The sequence below is a fragment of the Ascaphus truei genome, unplaced genomic scaffold, assembly GCF_040206685.1.
Source record: "Ascaphus truei isolate aAscTru1 unplaced genomic scaffold, aAscTru1.hap1 HAP1_SCAFFOLD_1135, whole genome shotgun sequence".
In the NCBI taxonomy this organism is placed as follows: Eukaryota; Metazoa; Chordata; class Amphibia; order Anura; family Ascaphidae; genus Ascaphus; species Ascaphus truei.
In genome coordinates this window covers 1-16,067 of record NW_027454002.1, presented here as the reverse complement: position 1 = coordinate 16,067, position 16,067 = coordinate 1, and the positions used below count along the sequence as shown (strand labels likewise).

General features: G+C 63.0%; 1 long non-coding RNA gene across 1 annotated transcript in view; it reads left to right on the top strand.

Annotated features, from left to right (window-relative positions):
• The window catches only part of LOC142475292 (uncharacterized), a 45,270-nt gene extending 29,987 nt beyond the window's left edge, over positions 1-15,283 (top strand). Inside the window, exons 3-4 of the long non-coding RNA XR_012790863.1 lie at positions 2,599-2,691; positions 15,214-15,283. This is a non-coding gene — a long non-coding RNA (uncharacterized LOC142475292). The remainder of the gene's footprint in view (positions 1-2,598; positions 2,692-15,213) is intronic.
• Positions 15,284-16,067: the final 784 nt, after the last annotated feature.

Below are 16,067 nucleotides of genomic sequence, written 5' to 3'. Positions count from 1 at the left end.
TCTCCCTGCATACACCCGCACACGCGTCGCTCACATATATATCCCCCAGTAACCTCTCTCCCTGCATACACCCGCACACGCGTGTCTCACATATATATATCCCCCAGTAACCTCTCTCCCTGCATACACCCGCACACGCGTCTCTCACATATATATCCCCCAGTAACCTCTCTCCCTGCATACACCCGCACACGCGTGTCTCTCACATATATATCCCCCAGTAACCCTCTCTCCCTGCATACACCCGCACACGCGTCTCTCACATATATATCCCCCAGTAACCCTCTCTCCCTGTATACACCCGCACACGCGTGTCTCTGACATATATATCCCCCAGTAACCCTCTCTCCCTGTATACACCCGCACACGCGTGTCTCACATATATATCCCCCAGTAACCCTCTCTCCCTGCATACACCCGCACACGTGTCTCTCACATATATATCCCCCAGTAACCTCTCTCCCTGCTTCCACCCGCACACGCGTGTCTCTCACATATATATCCCCCAGTAACCTCTCTCTCTGCATACACCCGCACACGCGTCTCTCACATATATATCCCCCAGTAACCTCTCTCCCTGCATACACCCGCACACGCGTGTCTCACATATATATCCCCCAGTAACCCTCTCTCCCTGTATACACCCGCACACGTGTGTCTCACATATATATCCTCCAGTAACCCTCTCTCCCTGCATACACCCGCACACGCGTGTCTCACATATATATCCCCCAGTAACCTCTCTCCCTGCATACACCCGCACACACGTGTCTCTCGCATATATATCCCCCAGTAACCTCTCTCCCTGGATACACCCGCACACGCGTGTCTCACATATATATCCCCCAGTAACCCTCTCTCCCTGCATACACCCGCACACGCGTGTCTCTCACATATATATATCCCCAGTAACCCTCTCTCCCTGTATACACCCGCACACGCGTGTCTCACACACACACATATATATATCCCCCAGTAACCCTCTCTCCCTGCATACACCCGCACACGCGTGTCTCACACACACACATATATTACCCTCTCTCCCTGCATACACCCGCACACGCGTGTCTCACACACACACACATATATATCCCCCAGTAACCCTCTCTCCCTGCATACACACACACACGCGTGTCTCACACACACACACACACACATATATATCTATCCCCCAGTAACCTCTCTCCCTGCATACACCCGCACACGCGTGTCACACACACACATATATATATATCTATCCCCCAGTAACCTCTCTCTCTGCATACACCGCACACGCTTCTCACATATATATCCCCCAGTAACCCTCTCTCCCTGCATACACCCGCTCACGCGTGTCTCACATATATATCCCCTAGTAACCTCTCTCCCTGTATACACCCGCACACGCGTGTCTCACATATATATCCCCCAGTAACCTCTCTCCCTGCATACACCCGCACACACGTGTCTCTCACATATATATCCCCCAGTAACCCTCTCTCCCTGCATACACCCGCACACGCACGTCTCATATATATCCCCCAGTAACCTCTCTCCCTGCATACACCCGCACACGCGTGTCTCATATATATATATATATATATATATATATATATACCCCAGTAACCTCTCTCCCTGCATGCACTCGCACACGCGTGTCTCTCACATATATATCCCCCAGTAACCCCCTCTCCCTGCATACACCCGCACACGCGTGTCTCTCACATATATATCCCCCAGTAACCTCTCTCCCTGCATATACCCGCACACGCGTGCGTCTCCCTGCATACACCCGCACACGCGTGTCTCTCACATATATCCCCCAGTAACCTCTCTCCCTGCATACACCCGCACACGCGTCTCACATATATCCCCCAGTAACCCTCTCTCCCTGCATACACCCGCACACGCGTGTCTCACACATATATATCCCCCAGTAACCCTCTCTCCCTGCATACACCCGCACACGCGTGTCTCGCATATATATCCCCTAGTAACCTCTCTCCCTGTATACACCCGCACACGCATGTCTCTCACATATATATCCCCCAGTAACCTCTCTCCCTGCATACACCCGCACACGCGTGTCTCACACATATATATCCCCCAGTAACCCTCTCTCCCTGCATACACCCACACACGCGTGTCTCACATATATATCCCCCAGTAACCCTCTCTCCCTGCTTCCACCCGCACACGTGTCGCTCACATATATATCCCCCAGTAACCTCTCTCCCTGCATACACCCGCACACGCGTGTCTCACATATATATCCCCTAGTAACCTCTCTCCCTGTATACACCCGCACACGCGTGTCTCTCACATATATATCCCCCAGTAACCTCTCTCCCTGCATACACCCGCACACGCGTGTCTCTCACATATATACCCCCCCAGTAACCTCTCTCCCTGCATACACCCGCACACGCATGTCTCTCACATATATATCCCCCAGTAACCTCTCTCCCTGCATACACCCGCACACGCGTGTCTCTCACATATATACCCCCCAGTAACCTCTCTCGCTGCATACACCCGCACACGCGTGTCTCTCACATATATATCCCCCAGTAACCTCTCTCCCTGCATTCACCCGCACACGCGTGCGTCTCCCCGCAGTTGGAAGCCGGAGAGACAGATCCCATTCAGCGATGTCCGCCTGCCGCCCCCACAGACTACGCCAAGGACATAGCAGAGGGAGAGGAGGTGGAGGTGAGCACAGGAAGAGGGGAGGGGGGAGGGAGGTGAGCGCAGGAATAGGGGAGGGAGGAGGGAGGTGAGCGCAGGAAGAGGGGAGGGGAGGGGGGGAGGGGAGCGCAGGAAGAGGGGAGGGGGGAGGGAGGTGAGCGCAGGAATAGAAGAGGGGAGGGGGGGGAGGTGAGCACAGGAATAGGGGAGGGGGGGGGAGGGGACGGCAGGAATAGGGGAGGGGGGGGGAGGGGAGCGCAGGAATAGGAGAGGGGGGAGGGAGGGGAGCGCAGGAATAGGGGAGGGGGGAGGGAGGTGAGCGCAGGAAGAGGGGAGGGGGGAGGGAGGTGAGCGCAGGAAGAGGGGAGGGGGGGGAGCGCAGGAATAGGGGAGGGGGGAGGGAGGGAGCGCAGGAATAGAAGAGGGGAGGGGGGGGAGGTGAGCACAGGAATAGGGGAGGGGGGGGAGAGGATGGCAGGGGGAGGGGGGGGGAGGGGAGCGCAGGAATAAAAGAGGGGGGAGGGAGGGGAGCGCAGGAATAGGGGAGGTGGGAGGGGAGGGAGCGCAGGAATAGGGGAGGGGGGAGGGAGGTGAGTGCAGGAATAGGGGAGGGGGGGAGGTGAGTGCAGGAATAGGGGAGGAGAGGGGGGGAGGTGAGTGCAGGAATAGGGGAGGGGGGGGGAACGCAGGAATAGGGGAGGGGGGGAGGTGAGCGCAGGAATAGGGGAGGGGGGAGGGGAGGTGAGTGCAGGAATAGAAGAGGGGAGGGGGGGAGGTGAGCGCAGGAATAGAAGAGGGAGGGGGGGAGGTGAGCGCAGGAATAGAAGAGGGGAGGGGGGGAGGTGAGCGCAGGAATAGAAGAGGGGAGGGGGGGGAGGTGAGCGCAGGAATAGAAGAGGGGAGGGGGGGAGGTGAGCGCAGGAATAGAAGAGGGGAGGGGGGGAGGTGAGCGCAGGAATAGAAGAGGGGAGGGGAGGGAGGTGAGCGCAGGTATAGAAGAGGGGAGGGGGGGAGGTGAGCGCAGGAATAGAAGAGGGGAGGGGGGGGAGGTGAGCGCAGGAATAGAAGAGGGGAGGGGGGGAGGTGAGCGCAGGAATAGAAGAGGGGGGGGGAGGTGAGCGCAGGAATAGAAGAGGGGAGGGGAGGGGGGGGAGGTGAGTGCAGGAATAGAAGAGGGGAGGGGGGAGGTGAGCGCAGGAATAGAAGAGGGGAGGGGGGGAGGTGAGCGCAGGAATAGAAGAGGGAGGGGGGGGAGGTGAGTGCAGGAATAGAAGAGGGGAGGGGGGGAGGTGAGCGCAGGAATAGAAGAGGGGAGGGGGGGGAGGTGAGCGCAGGAATAGAAGAGGGGAGGGGGGGAGGTGAGCGCAGGAATAGAAGAGGGGAGGGGGGGAGGTGAGCGCAGGAATAGAAGAGGGGAGGGGGGGGAGGTGAGCGCAGGAATAGAAGAGGGGAGGGGGGGGAGGTGAGCGCAGGAATAGAAGAGGGGAGGGGGGGGGGAGCGCAGGAATAGAAGAGGGGAGGGGGGGGAGGTGAGCGCAGGAATAGAAGAGGGGAGGGGGGGGAGGTGAGCGCAGGAATAGAAGAGGGGGGGGGAGGTGAGCGCAGGAATAGAAGAGGGGAGGGGAGGGGGGGGAGGTGAGTGCAGGAATAGAAGAGGGGAGGGGGGAGGTGAGCGCAGGAATAGAAGAGGGGAGGGGAGGGAGGTGAGCGCAGGAATAGAAGAGGGGAGGGGGGGAGGTGAGCGCAGGAATAGAAGAGGGGAGGGGGGAGGTGAGTGCAGGAATAGAAGAGGGGAGGGGAGGGGGGGGAGGTGAGCGCAGGAATAGAAGAGGGGAGGGGGAGGTGAGCGCAGGAATAGAAGAGGGGAGGGGGGGGAGGTGAGCGCAGGAATAGAAGAGGGGAGGGGGGGGGAGGTGAGCGCAGGAATAGAAGAGGGGAGGGGGGGGAGGTGAGTGCAGGAATAGAAGAGGGGAGGGGGGAGGTGAGCGCAGGAATAGAAGAGGTGAGGGGGGGGGAGGTGAGCGCAGGAATAGAAGAGGGATGGGGGGGAGGTGAGCGCAGGAATAGAAGGGGGAGGGGGGAGGTGAGCGCAGGAATAGAAGAGGGAGGGGGGGAGGTGAGCGCAGGAATAGAAGGAGGGGGGGGAGGTGAGCGCAGGGATAGAAGAGGGGAGGGGGGGGAGGTGAGCGCAGGGATAGAAGAGGGGAGGGGGGGAGGTGAACGCAGGAATAGAAGAGGGGAGGGGGGGGAGGTGAGCGCAGGAATAGAAGAGGGGAGGGGGGGAGGTGAGCGCAGGAATAGAAGAGGGGAGGGGGGGGGAGGTGAGCGCAGGAATAGAAGAGGGGAGGGGGGAGGTGAGCGCAGGAATAGAAGAGGGGAGGGGGGGAGGTGAGTGCAGGAATAGAAGAGGGGAGGGGGGGGAGGTGAGCGCAGGAATAGAAGAGGGGAGGGGGGAGGTGAGCGCAGGAATAGAAGAGGGGAGGGGGGAGGGGAGCGCAGGAATAGAAGAGGGGAGGGGTGGAGGTGAGCGCAGGAATAGAAGAGGGGAGGGGTGGAGGTGAGCGCAGGAATAGAAGAGGGAGGGGGGAGGTGAGCGCAGGAATAGAAGAGGGGAGGGGGGGGAGGTGAGCGCAGGAATAGGGGAGGGGAGGGGGGGAGGTGAGCGCAGGAATAGAAGAGGGGAGGGGGGGGGGGAGGTGAGCGCAGGAATAGAAGAGGGGAGGGGGGGGGAGGTGAGCGCAGGAATAGAAGAGGGGAGGGGGGGAGGTGAGCGCAGGAATAGAAGAGGGGAGGGGGGGAGGTGAGTGCAGGAATAGAAGAGGGAGGGGGGGGAGGTGAGCGCAGGAATAGAAGAGGGGAGGGGGGGGAGGTGAGCGCAGGAATAGAAGAGGGGAGGGGGGAGGTGAGCGCAGGAATAGAAGAGGAGAGGGGGGAGGGGAGCGCAGGAATAGAAGAGGGGAGGGGGGGGAGGTGAGCGCAGGAATAGAAGAGGGGAGGGGGGGGAGGTGAGCGCAGGAATAGAAGAGGGGAGGGGGAGGTGAGCGCAGGAATAGGGGAGGGGGGGGAGATGAGCGCAGGAATAGAAGAGGGGAGGGGGGGAGGTGAGCGCAGGAATAGGGGAGGGGGGAGGTGAGCGCAGGAATAGGGGAGGGGGGGAGGTGAGCGCAGGAATAGAAGAGGGGAGGGGGGGAGGTGAGCGCAGGAATAGAAGAGGGGAGGGGGGGAGGTGAGCGCAGGAATAGAAGAGGGGAGGGGGGGAGGTGATCGCAGGAATAGAAGAGGGGAGGGGGGGGAGGTGAGCGCAGGAATAGAATAGAGAAGAGGGGAGGGGGGAGGTGAGCGCAGGAATAGAAGAGGGGAGGGGGGAGGGGAGCGCAGGAATAGAAGTGGGGAGGGGGGGAGGTGAGCGCAGGAATTGAAGAGGGGAGGGGTGGAGGTGAGCGCAGGAATAGAAGAGGGGAGGGGGGAGGTGAGCGCAGGAATAGAAGAGGGGAGGGGGGGGAGGTGAGCGCAGGAATAGAAGAGGGAGGGGGGGGAGGTGAGCGCAGGAATAGAAGAGGGGAGGGGGGGAGGTGAGCGCAGGAATAGAAGAGGGGAGGGGGGGAGGTGAGTGCAGAATAGAAGAGGGGAGGGGGGGAGGTGAGCGCAGGAATAGAAGAGGGGAGGGGGGGGAGGTGAGTGCAGGAATAGAAGAGGGGAGGGGGGAGGTGAGTGCAGGAATAGAAGAGGGGAGGGGGGGAGGTGAGCGCAGGAATAGAAGAGGGAGGGGGGGGAGGTGAGCGCAGGAATAGAAGAGGGGAGGGGGGGAGGTGAGCGCAGGAATAGAAGAGGGAGGGGGAGGGAGGTGAGCGCAGGAATAGGGGAGGGGGGGAGGTGAGCGCAGGAATAGAAGAGGGAGGGGGGGAGGTGAGCGCAGGAATAGAAGGAGGGGGGGGAGGTGAGCGCAGGGATAGAAGAGGGGAGGGGGGGAGGTGAGCGCAGGGATAGAAGAGGGGAGGGGGGAGGTGAACGCAGGAATAGAAGAGGGGAGGGGGGGAGGTGAGCGCAGGAATAGAAGAGGGGAGGGGGGGGGAGGTGAGCGCAGGAATAGAAGAGGAGAGGGGGGGAGGTGAGCGCAGGAATAGAGGGAGGGGGGGGGGAGGTGAGCGCATGAATAGAAGAGGGGAGGGGGGGGAGGTGAGCGCAGGAATAGAAGAGGGGAGGGGGGGAGGTGAGCGCAGGAATAGAAGAGGGGAGGGGGGGAGGTGAGCGCAGGAATAGAAGAGGGGAGGGTGGGGAGGTGAGCGCAGGAATAGGGGAGGGGGGGAGGTGAGCGCAGGAATAGAAGAGGGGAGGGGGGGGAGGTGAGCGCAGGAATAGAAGAGGGGAGGGGGGGGAGGTGAGCGCAGGAATAGAAGAGGGGAGGGGGGAGGTGAGCGCAGGAATAGAAGAGGGGAGGGGGGAGGGGAGCGCAGGAATAGAAGAGGGGAGGGGGGGGAGGTGAGCGCAGGAATAGAAGAGGGGAGGGGTGGAGGTGAGCGCAGGAATAGAAGAGGGGAGGGGGGGGAGGTGAGCGCAGGAATAGAAGAGGGGAGGGGGGGGAGGTGAGCGCAGGAATAGAAGAGGGGAGGGGGGGGAGGTGAGCGCAGGAATAGAAGAGGAGAGGGGGGGAGGTGAGCGCAGGAATAGAAGAGGGGAGGGGGGGGAGGTGAGCGCAGGAATAGGGGAGGGGAGGGGGGGAGGTGAGCGCAGGAATAGAAGAGGGGAGGGGGGGGAGGTGAGCGCAGGAATAGAAGAGGGGAGGGGGGGGGAGGTGAGCGCAGGAATAGAAGAGGGGAGGGGGGGGGGAGGTGAGCGCAGGAATAGAAGAGGGGAGGGGGGGGAGGTGAGCGCAGGAATAGAAGAGGGGAGGGGGGGAGGTGAGCGCAGGAATAGAAGAGGGGAGGGGGGGAGGTGAGTGCAGAATAGAAGAGGAGAGGGGGGGGAGGTGAGCGCAGGAATAGAAGAGGGGAGGGGGGGGGAGGTGAGCGCAGGAATAGAAGAGGGGAGGGGGGGGGAGGTGAGCGCAGGAATAGAAGAGGGGAGGGGGGAGGTGAGCGCAGGAATAGAAGAGGAGAGGGGGGGGAGGTGAGCGCAGGAATAGAAGAGGGGAGGGGGGGGGAGGTGAGCGCAGGAATAGAAGAGGGGAGGGGAGGTGAGCGCAGGAATAGGGGAGGGGGGGGAGGTGAGCGCAGGAATAGAAGAGGGGAGGGGGGGAGGTGAGTGCAGGAATAGAAGAGGGGAGGGGGGGAGGTGAGCGCAGGAATAGAAGAGGGGAGGGGGGGAGGTGAGCGCAGGAATAGAAGAGGGGAGGGGGGGAGGTGAGCGCAGGAATAGAAGAGGGGAGGGGGGGGGAGGTGAGCGCAGGAATAGAAGAGGGGAGGGGGGGGAGGTGAGCGCAGGAATAGAAGAGGGGAGTGGGGGAGGTGAGCGCAGGAATAGAAGAGGGGAGGGGGGGGGAGGTGAGCGCAGGAATAGGGGAGGGGGGAGGTGAGCGCAGGAATAGGGGAGGGGGGGAGGTGAGCGCAGGAATAGAAGAGGGGAGGGGGGAGGTGAGCGCAGGAATAGAAGAGGGGAGGGGGGAGGTGAGCGCAGGAATAGAAGAGGGGAGGGGGGGGAGGTGAGCGCAGGAATAGAAGAGGGGAGGGGGGAGGTGAGCGCAGGAATAGAAGAGGGGAGGGGGAGGGAGGTGAGCGCAGGAATAGAAGAGGGGAGGGGAGGGGGGGGAGGTGAGTGCAGGAATAGAAGAGGGGAGGGGGGGGAGGTGAGCGCAGGAATAGAAGAGGGGAGGGGTGGAGGTGAGCGCAGGAATAGAAGAGGGGAGGGGGGGAGGTGAGCGCAGGAATAGAAGAGGGGAGGGGGGGGAGGTGAGCGCAGGAATAGAAGAGGGGAGGGGGGGGAGGTGAGCGCAGGAATAGAAGAGGGGAGGGGGGAGGTGAGCGCAGGAATAGGGGAGGGGGGGAGGTGAGCGCAGGAATAGAAGAGGGGAGGGGGGGAGGTGAGCGCAGGAATAGGGGAGGGGGGGGAGGTGAGCGCAGGAATAGAAGAGGGGAGGGGGGGAGGTGAGCGCAGGAATAGAAGAGGGGAGGGGGGGGAGGTGAGTGCAGGAATAGAAGAGGGGAGGGGGGGGGAGGTGAGCGCAGGAATAGGGGAGGGGGGGAGGTGAGCGCAGGAATAGGGGAGGGGGGGAGGTGAGCGCAGAATAGAAGAGGGGAGGGGGGGGAGGTGAGCGCAGGAATAGAAGAGGGAGGGGGGGGAGGTAAGCGCAGGAATAGAAGAGGAGAGGGGGGGGAGGTGAGCGCAGGAATAGAAGAGGGGAGGGGGGGAGGTGAGCGCAGGAATAGAAGAGGGGAGGGGGGGAGGTGAGCGCAGGAATAGGGGAGGGGGGGAGGTGAGCGCAGGAATAGAAGAGGGGAGGGGGGGGAGGTGAGCGCAGGAATAGGGGAGGGGGGAGGTGAGCGCAGGAATAGGGGAGGGGGGGAGGTGAGCGCAGGAATAGAAGAGGGGAGGGGGGGGAGGTGAGCGCAGGAAGAGGGGAGGGGGGGGAGGTAAGCGCAGGAATAGAAGAGGGGAGGGGGGGGAGGTGAGCGCAGGAATAGAAGAGGGGAGGGGGGGGAGGTGAGCGCAGGAATAGGGGAGGGGAGGGGGGGAGGTGAGCGCAGGAATAGAAGAGGGGAGGGGGGGGGAGGTGAGCGCAGGAATAGAAGAGGGGAGGGGGGGGAGGTGAGCGCAGGAATAGAAGAGGGGAGGGGGGGAGGTTGAGCGCAGGAATAGAAGAGGGGAGGGGGGGGAGGTGAGTGCAGGAATAGAAGAGGAGAGGGGGGGGAGGTGAGCGCAGGAATAGAAGAGGGGAGGGGGGGGGAGGTGAGCGCAGGAATAGAAGAGGGGAGGGGGGAGGTGAGCGCAGGAATAGAAGAGGAGAGGGGGGGGAGGTGAGCGCAGGAATAGAAGAGGGGAGGGGGGGGAGGTGAGCGCAGGAATAGAGAGGGGAGGGGGAGGTGAGCGCAGGAATAGGGGAGGGGGGGGAGGTGAGCGCAGGAATAGAAGAGGGGAGGGGGGGAGGTGAGCGCAGGAATAGAAGAGGGGAGGGGGGGGAGGTGAGCGCAGGAATAGAAGAGGGGAGGGGGGGGAGGTGAGCGCAGGAATAGAAGAGGGGAGGGGGGGGAGGTGAGCGCAGGAATAGAAGAGGGGAGGGGGGGGGAGGTGAGCGCAGGAATAGAAGAGGGGAGGGGGGGAGGTGAGCGCAGGAATAGAAGAGGGGAGGGGGGGGAGGTGAGCGCAGGAATAGAAGAGGGGAGTGGGGGAGGTGAGCGCAGGAATAGAAGAGGGGAGGGGGGGGGAGGTGAGCGCAGGAATAGGGGAGGGGGAGGTGAGCGCAGGAATAGGGGAGGGGGGGAGGTGAGGGGAGGGGGGGAGGTGAGCGCAGAATAGAAGAGGGGAGGGGGGGAGGTGAGCGCAGGAATAGAAGAGGGGAGGGGGGGGAGGTGAGCGCAGGAATAGAAGAGGGGAGGGGGGAGGTGAGCGCAGGAATAGAAGAGGGGAGGGGGGAGGGGAGGTGAGCGCAGGAATAGAAGAGGGGAGGGGAGGGGGGGGGAGGTGAGTGCAGGAATAGAAGAGGGAGGGGGGGAGGTGAGCGCAGGAATAGAAGAGGGGAGGGGTGGAGGTGAGCGCAGGAATAGAAGAGGGGAGGGGGGGAGGTGAGCGCAGGAATAGAAGAGGGGAGGGGGGGGAGGTGAGCGCAGGAATAGAAGAGGGGAGGGGGGGGAGGTGAGCGCAGGAATAGAAGAGGGGAGGGGGGGAGGTGAGCGCAGGAATAGAAGAGGGGAGGGGGGGAGGTGAGCGCAGGAATAGAAGAGGGGAGGGGGGGAGGTGAGTGCAGGAATAGAAGAGGGGAGGGGGGGGGAGGTGAGCGCAGGAATAGGGGAGGGGGGAGGTGAGCGCAGGAATAGGGGAGGGGGGGAGGTGAGCGCAGGATAGAAGAGGGGAGGGGGGGAGGTGAGCGCAGGAATAGAAGAGGGGAGGGGGGGGAGGTAAGCGCAGGAATAGAAGAGGAGAGGGGGGGGAGGTGAGCGCAGGAATAGAAGAGGGGAGGGGGGGAGGTGAGCGCAGGAATAGAAGAGGGGAGGGGGGGAGGTGAGCGCAGGAATAGGGGAGGGGGGGAGGTGAGCGCAGGAATAGAAGAGGGGAGGGGGGGGGAGGTGAGCGCAGGAATAGGGGAGGGGGGAGGTGAGCGCAGGAATAGGGGAGGGGGGGAGGTGAGCGCAGGAATAGAAGAGGGGAGGGGGGGGAGGTGAGCGCAGGAATAGAAGAGGGGAGGGGGGGGGAGGTGAGCGCAGGAATAGAAGAGGGGAGGGGGGGAGGTGAGCGCAGGAATAGAAGAGGGGAGGGGGGGAGTTGAGCGCAGGAATAGAAGAGGGGAGGGGGGGGAGGAGGGGGGGGAGGAGGGGGGGGGAGGAGGGGGGGAGGTGAGCGCAGGAATAGAAGAGGGGAGGGGGGGGGAGGTGAGCGCAGGAATAGAAGAGGGGAGGGGGGGAGGTGAGTGCAGGAATAGAAGAGGGGAGGGGGGGAGGTGAGCGCAGGAATAGAAGAGGGGAGGGGGAGGGAGGTGAGCGCAGGAATAGGGGAGGGGGGGAGGTGAGCGCAGGAATAGAAGAGGGGAGGGGGGGAGGTGAGCGCAGGAATAGAAGAGGGGAGGGGGGGAGGTGAGTGCAGGAATAGAAGAGGGGAGGGGGGGGTGAGCGCAGGAATAGAAGAGGGGAGGGGGGGGAGGTGAGTGCAGGAATAGAAGAGGGGAGGGGGGGAGGTGAGCGCAGGAATAGAAGAGGGGAGGGGGGGAGGTGAGCGCAGGAATAGAAGAGGAGAGGGGGGAGGTGAGTGCAGGAATAGAAGAGGGGAGGGGGGGAGGTGAGTGCAGGAATAGAAGAGGGGAGGGGGGAGGTGAGCGCAGGAATAGAAGAGGGGAGGGGGGGGAGGTGAGCGCAGGAATAGAAGAGGGGAGGGGGGAGGTGAGCGCAGGAATAGAAGAGGGGAGGGGGGGGAGGTGAGCGCAGGAATAGAAGAGGGAGGGGGGGAGGTGAGCGCAAGAATAGAAGAGGGGAGGGGGGTGAGCGCAGAATAGAAGAGGGGAGGGGGGGAGGTGAGCGCAGGAATAGAAGAGGGGAGGGGGGGGAGGTGAGCGCAGGAATAGAAGAGGGGAGGGGGGAGGTGAGCGCAGGAATAGAAGAGGGGAGGGGGGGAGGTGAGCGCAGGAATAGAAGAGGGGAGGGGGGGGAGGTGAGTGCAGGAATAGAAGAGGGGAGGGGGGGGGAGGTGAGCGCAGGAATAGGGGAGGGGGGAGGTGAGCGCAGGAATAGAAGAGGGGAGGGGGGGGAGGTGAGCGCAGGAATAGAGAGGGGGGAGAGGGGAGGGGGGGGAGGTGAGCGCAGGAATAGAAGAGGGGAGGGGGGGGAGGTAAGCGCAGGAATAGAAGAGGAGAGGGGGGGGAGGTGAGCGCAGGAATAGAAGAGGGGAGGGGGGGAGGTGAGCGCAGGAATAGAAGAGGGGAGGGGGGGAGGTGAGCGCAGGAATAGGGGAGGGGGGGAGGTGAGCGCAGGAATAGAAGAGGGGAGGGGGGGAGGTGAGCGCAGGAATAGGGGAGGGGGAGGTGAGCGCAGGAATAGGGGAGGGGGGAGGTGAGCGCAGGAATAGAAGAGGGGAGGGGGGGGAGGTGAGCGCAGGAATAGAAGAGGGGAGGGGGGGGAGGTAAGCGCAGGAATAGAAGAGGAGAGGGGGGGGAGGTGAGCGCAGGAATAGAAGAGGGGAGGGGGGGAGGTGAGCGCAGGAATAGAAGAGGGGAGGGGGGGGAGTTGAGCGCAGGAATAGAAGAGGGGAGGGGGGGGAGGAGGGGGGGGGGAGGAGGGGGGGAGGTGAGCGCAGGAATAGAAGAGGGGAGGGGGGGGGGAGGTGAGCGCAGGAATAGAAGAGGGGAGGGGGGGGAGGTGAGTGCAGGAATAGAAGAGGGGAGGGGGGAGGGTGAGCGCAGGAATAGAAGAGGGGAGGGGGAGGGAGGTGAGCGCAGGAATAGGGGAGGGGGGGAGGTGAGCGCAGGAATAGAAGAGGGGAGGGGGGGAGGTGAGCGCAGGAATAGAAGAGGGAGGGGGGGGAGGTGAGTGCAGGAATAGAAGAGGGGAGGGGGGGGGTGAGCGCAGGAATAGAAGAGGGGAGGGGGGGAGGTGAGTGCAGAATAGAAGAGGGGAGGGGGGGAGGTGAGCGCAGGAATAGAAGAGGGGAGGGGGGGAGGTGAGCGCAGGAATAGAAGAGGAGAGGGGGGGGAGGTGAGTGCAGGAATAGAAGAGGGGAGGGGGGGAGGTGAGCGCAGGAATAGAAGAGGGAGGGGGGGGAGGTAAGCGCAGGAATAGAAGAGGAGAGGGGGGGGAGGTGAGCGCAGGAATAGAAGAGGGGAGGGGGGGAGGTGAGCGCAGGAATAGAAGAGGGGAGGGGGGGAGGTGAGCGCAGGAATAGGGAGGGGGGGAGGTGAGCGCAGGAATAGAAGAGGGGAGGGGGGGGAGGTGAGCGCAGGAATAGGGGAGGGGGGAGGTGAGCGCAGGAATAGGGGAGGGGGGGAGGTGAGCGCAGGAATAGAAGAGGGGAGGGGGGGAGGTGAGCGCAGGAATAGAAGAGGGGAGGGGGGGGAGGTAAGCGCAGGAATAGAAGAGGAGAGGGGGGGGAGGTGAGCGCAGGAATAGAAGAGGGGAGGGGGGGAGGTGAGCGCAGGAATAGAAGAGGGGAGGGGGGGAGTTGAGCGCAGGAATAGAAGAGGGGAGGGGGGGGAGGAGGGGGGGGGAGGAGGGGGGGGGAGGAGGGGGGGAGGTGAGCGCAGGAATAGAAGAGGGGAGGGGGGGGGAGGTGAGCGCAGGAATAGAAGAGGGGAGGGGGGGGAGGTGAGTGCAGGAATAGAAGAGGGGAGGGGGGGAGGTGAGCGCAGGAATAGAAGAGGGGAGGGGGAGGGAGGTGAGCGCAGGAATAGGGGAGGGGGGGAGGTGAGCGCAGGAATAGAAGAGGGGAGGGGGGAGGTGAGCGCAGGAATAGAAGAGGGAGGGGGGGGAGGTGAGTGCAGGAATAGAAGAGGGAGGGGGGGGGTGAGCGCAGGAATAGAAGAGGGGAGGGGGGGGAGGTGAGTGCAGGAATAGAAGAGGGGAGGGGGGGAGGTGAGCGCAGGAATAGAAGAGGGGAGGGGGGGGAGGTGAGCGCAGGAATAGAAGAGGAGAGGGGGGAGGTGAGTGCAGAATAGAAGAGGGGGAGGGGGGGAGGTGAGTGCAGGAATAGAAGAGAGGAGGGGGGGAGGTGAGCGCAGGAATAGAAGAGGGGAGGGGGGGGGAGGTGAGCGCAGGAATAGAAGAGGGGAGGGGGGAGGTGAGCGCAGGAATAGAAGAGGGGAGGGGGGGAGGTGAGCGCAGGAATAGAAGAGGGGAGGGGGGAGGTGAGCGCAAGAATAGAAGAGGGAGGGGGGGTGAGCGCAGGAATAGAAGAGGGGAGGGGGGGGAGGTGAGCGCAGGAATAGAAGAGGGGAGGGGGGGAGGTGAGCGCAGGAATAGAAGAGGGGAGGGGGGAGGTGAGCGCAGGAATAGAAGAGGGGAGGGGGGGTGAGCGCAGGAATAGAAGAGGGGAGGGGGGGGAGGTGAGCGCAGGAATAGAAGAGGGAGGGGGGGGAGGTGAGCGCAGGAATAGAAGAGGGATGGGGGGGAGGTGAGCGCAGGAATAGAAGAGGGGAGGGGGGGTGAGCGCAGGAATAGGGGAGGGGAGGGGGGGAGGTGAGCGCAGGAATAGAAGAGGGGAGGGGGGGGAGGTGAGCGCAGGAATAGAAGAGGGGAGGGGGGGGAGGTGAGTGCAGGAATAGAAGAGGGGAGGGGGGGAGGTGAGTGCAGGAATAGAAGAGGGGAGGGGGGGAGGTGAGCGCAGGAATAGAAGAGGGGAGGGGGGGAGGTGAGCGCAGGAATAGAAGAGGGGAGGGGGGGGGAGGTGAGCGCAGGAATAGAAGAGGGGAGGGGTGGAGGTGAGCGCAGAATAGAAGAGGGGAGGGGGGGGGTGAGCGCAGGAATAGAAGAGGGGAGGGGGGAGGTGAGCGCATAAATAGAAGAGGGGAGGGGGGAAGTGGGAGGGGGTGTGTGTGGGGGGGTGGTGTCAGTACAGAATAGAGGGTGGGTGTGTGGTGGGGGAGGTGGGTGTGTGGTGGGTGAGGTGGGTGTGTGGTGGGGGAGGTGGAACGGGTGGGGGGTGGGTGGGGAGGTGGCAGCGGGTGGGGGAGGTGGGAGCGGGTGGGGGGGGGTGGGGGAGGTGGGAGCGGGTGGGGGGGGGTGGGGGAGGTGCGAGCGGGTGGGGGAGGTGGGAGCGGGTGGGGGAGGTGGGAGCGGGTGGGGGGGGTGTGGGAGGTGGGAGCGGGTGGGGGGGGGGGGTAGGTGGGAGCGGGTGGGGGGATTTGGGAGCGGGAGGTGGGAGCGGGTGGGGGTGGGGGTTTGTCAGTACAGGAATAGCAGAGAGTGTCTCTTCCAGGTCTACTCCAGAGCAAATGACCAGAGCCGTCTGGCTGGTGGTCCGCGCGGGTCCGCATGATAAAGGGGGATGTGAGTATCACATAGGCACCGCTGTCCCTATTATCCCATCACAGGGGGGGCACCGCTGTCCCTATTATCCCATCACAGGGGGGGCACCGCTGTCCCTATTATCCCATCACAGGGAGGCACCGCTGTCCCTATTATCCCATCACAGGGGGGCACCGCTGTCCCTATTATCCCTTCACAGGGGGGCACCGCTGTCCCTATTATCCCATCACAGGGAGGCACCGCTGTCCCTATTATCCCATCACAGGGGGGCACCGCTGTCCCTATTATCCATCACAGGGAGGCACCGCTGTCCCTATTATCCCATCACAGGGAGGCACCGCTGTCCCTATTATCCCATCACAGGGGGCACCGCTGTCCCTATTATCCCATCACAGGGAGGCACCGCTGTCCCTATTATCCCATCACAGGGAGGCACCGCTGTCCCTATTATCCCATCACAGGAGGCACCGCTGTCCCTATTATCCCATCACAGGGAGGCACCGCTGTCCCTATTATCCCATCACAGGGAGGCACCGCTGACCCTATTATCCCATCACAGGAGGCACCGCTGACCCTATTATCCCATCACAGGGAGGCACAGCTGACCCTATTATCCCATCACAGGGAGGCACAGCTGACCCTATTATCCCATCACAGGGAGGCACCGCTGTCCCTATTGTCCCATCACAGGGAGGCACCGCTGTCCCTATTATCCATCACAGGGAGGTACCGCTGTCCCTATTATCCCATCACAGGGAGGCACCGCTGTCCCTATTATCCCATCACAGGGAGACACCGCTGTCC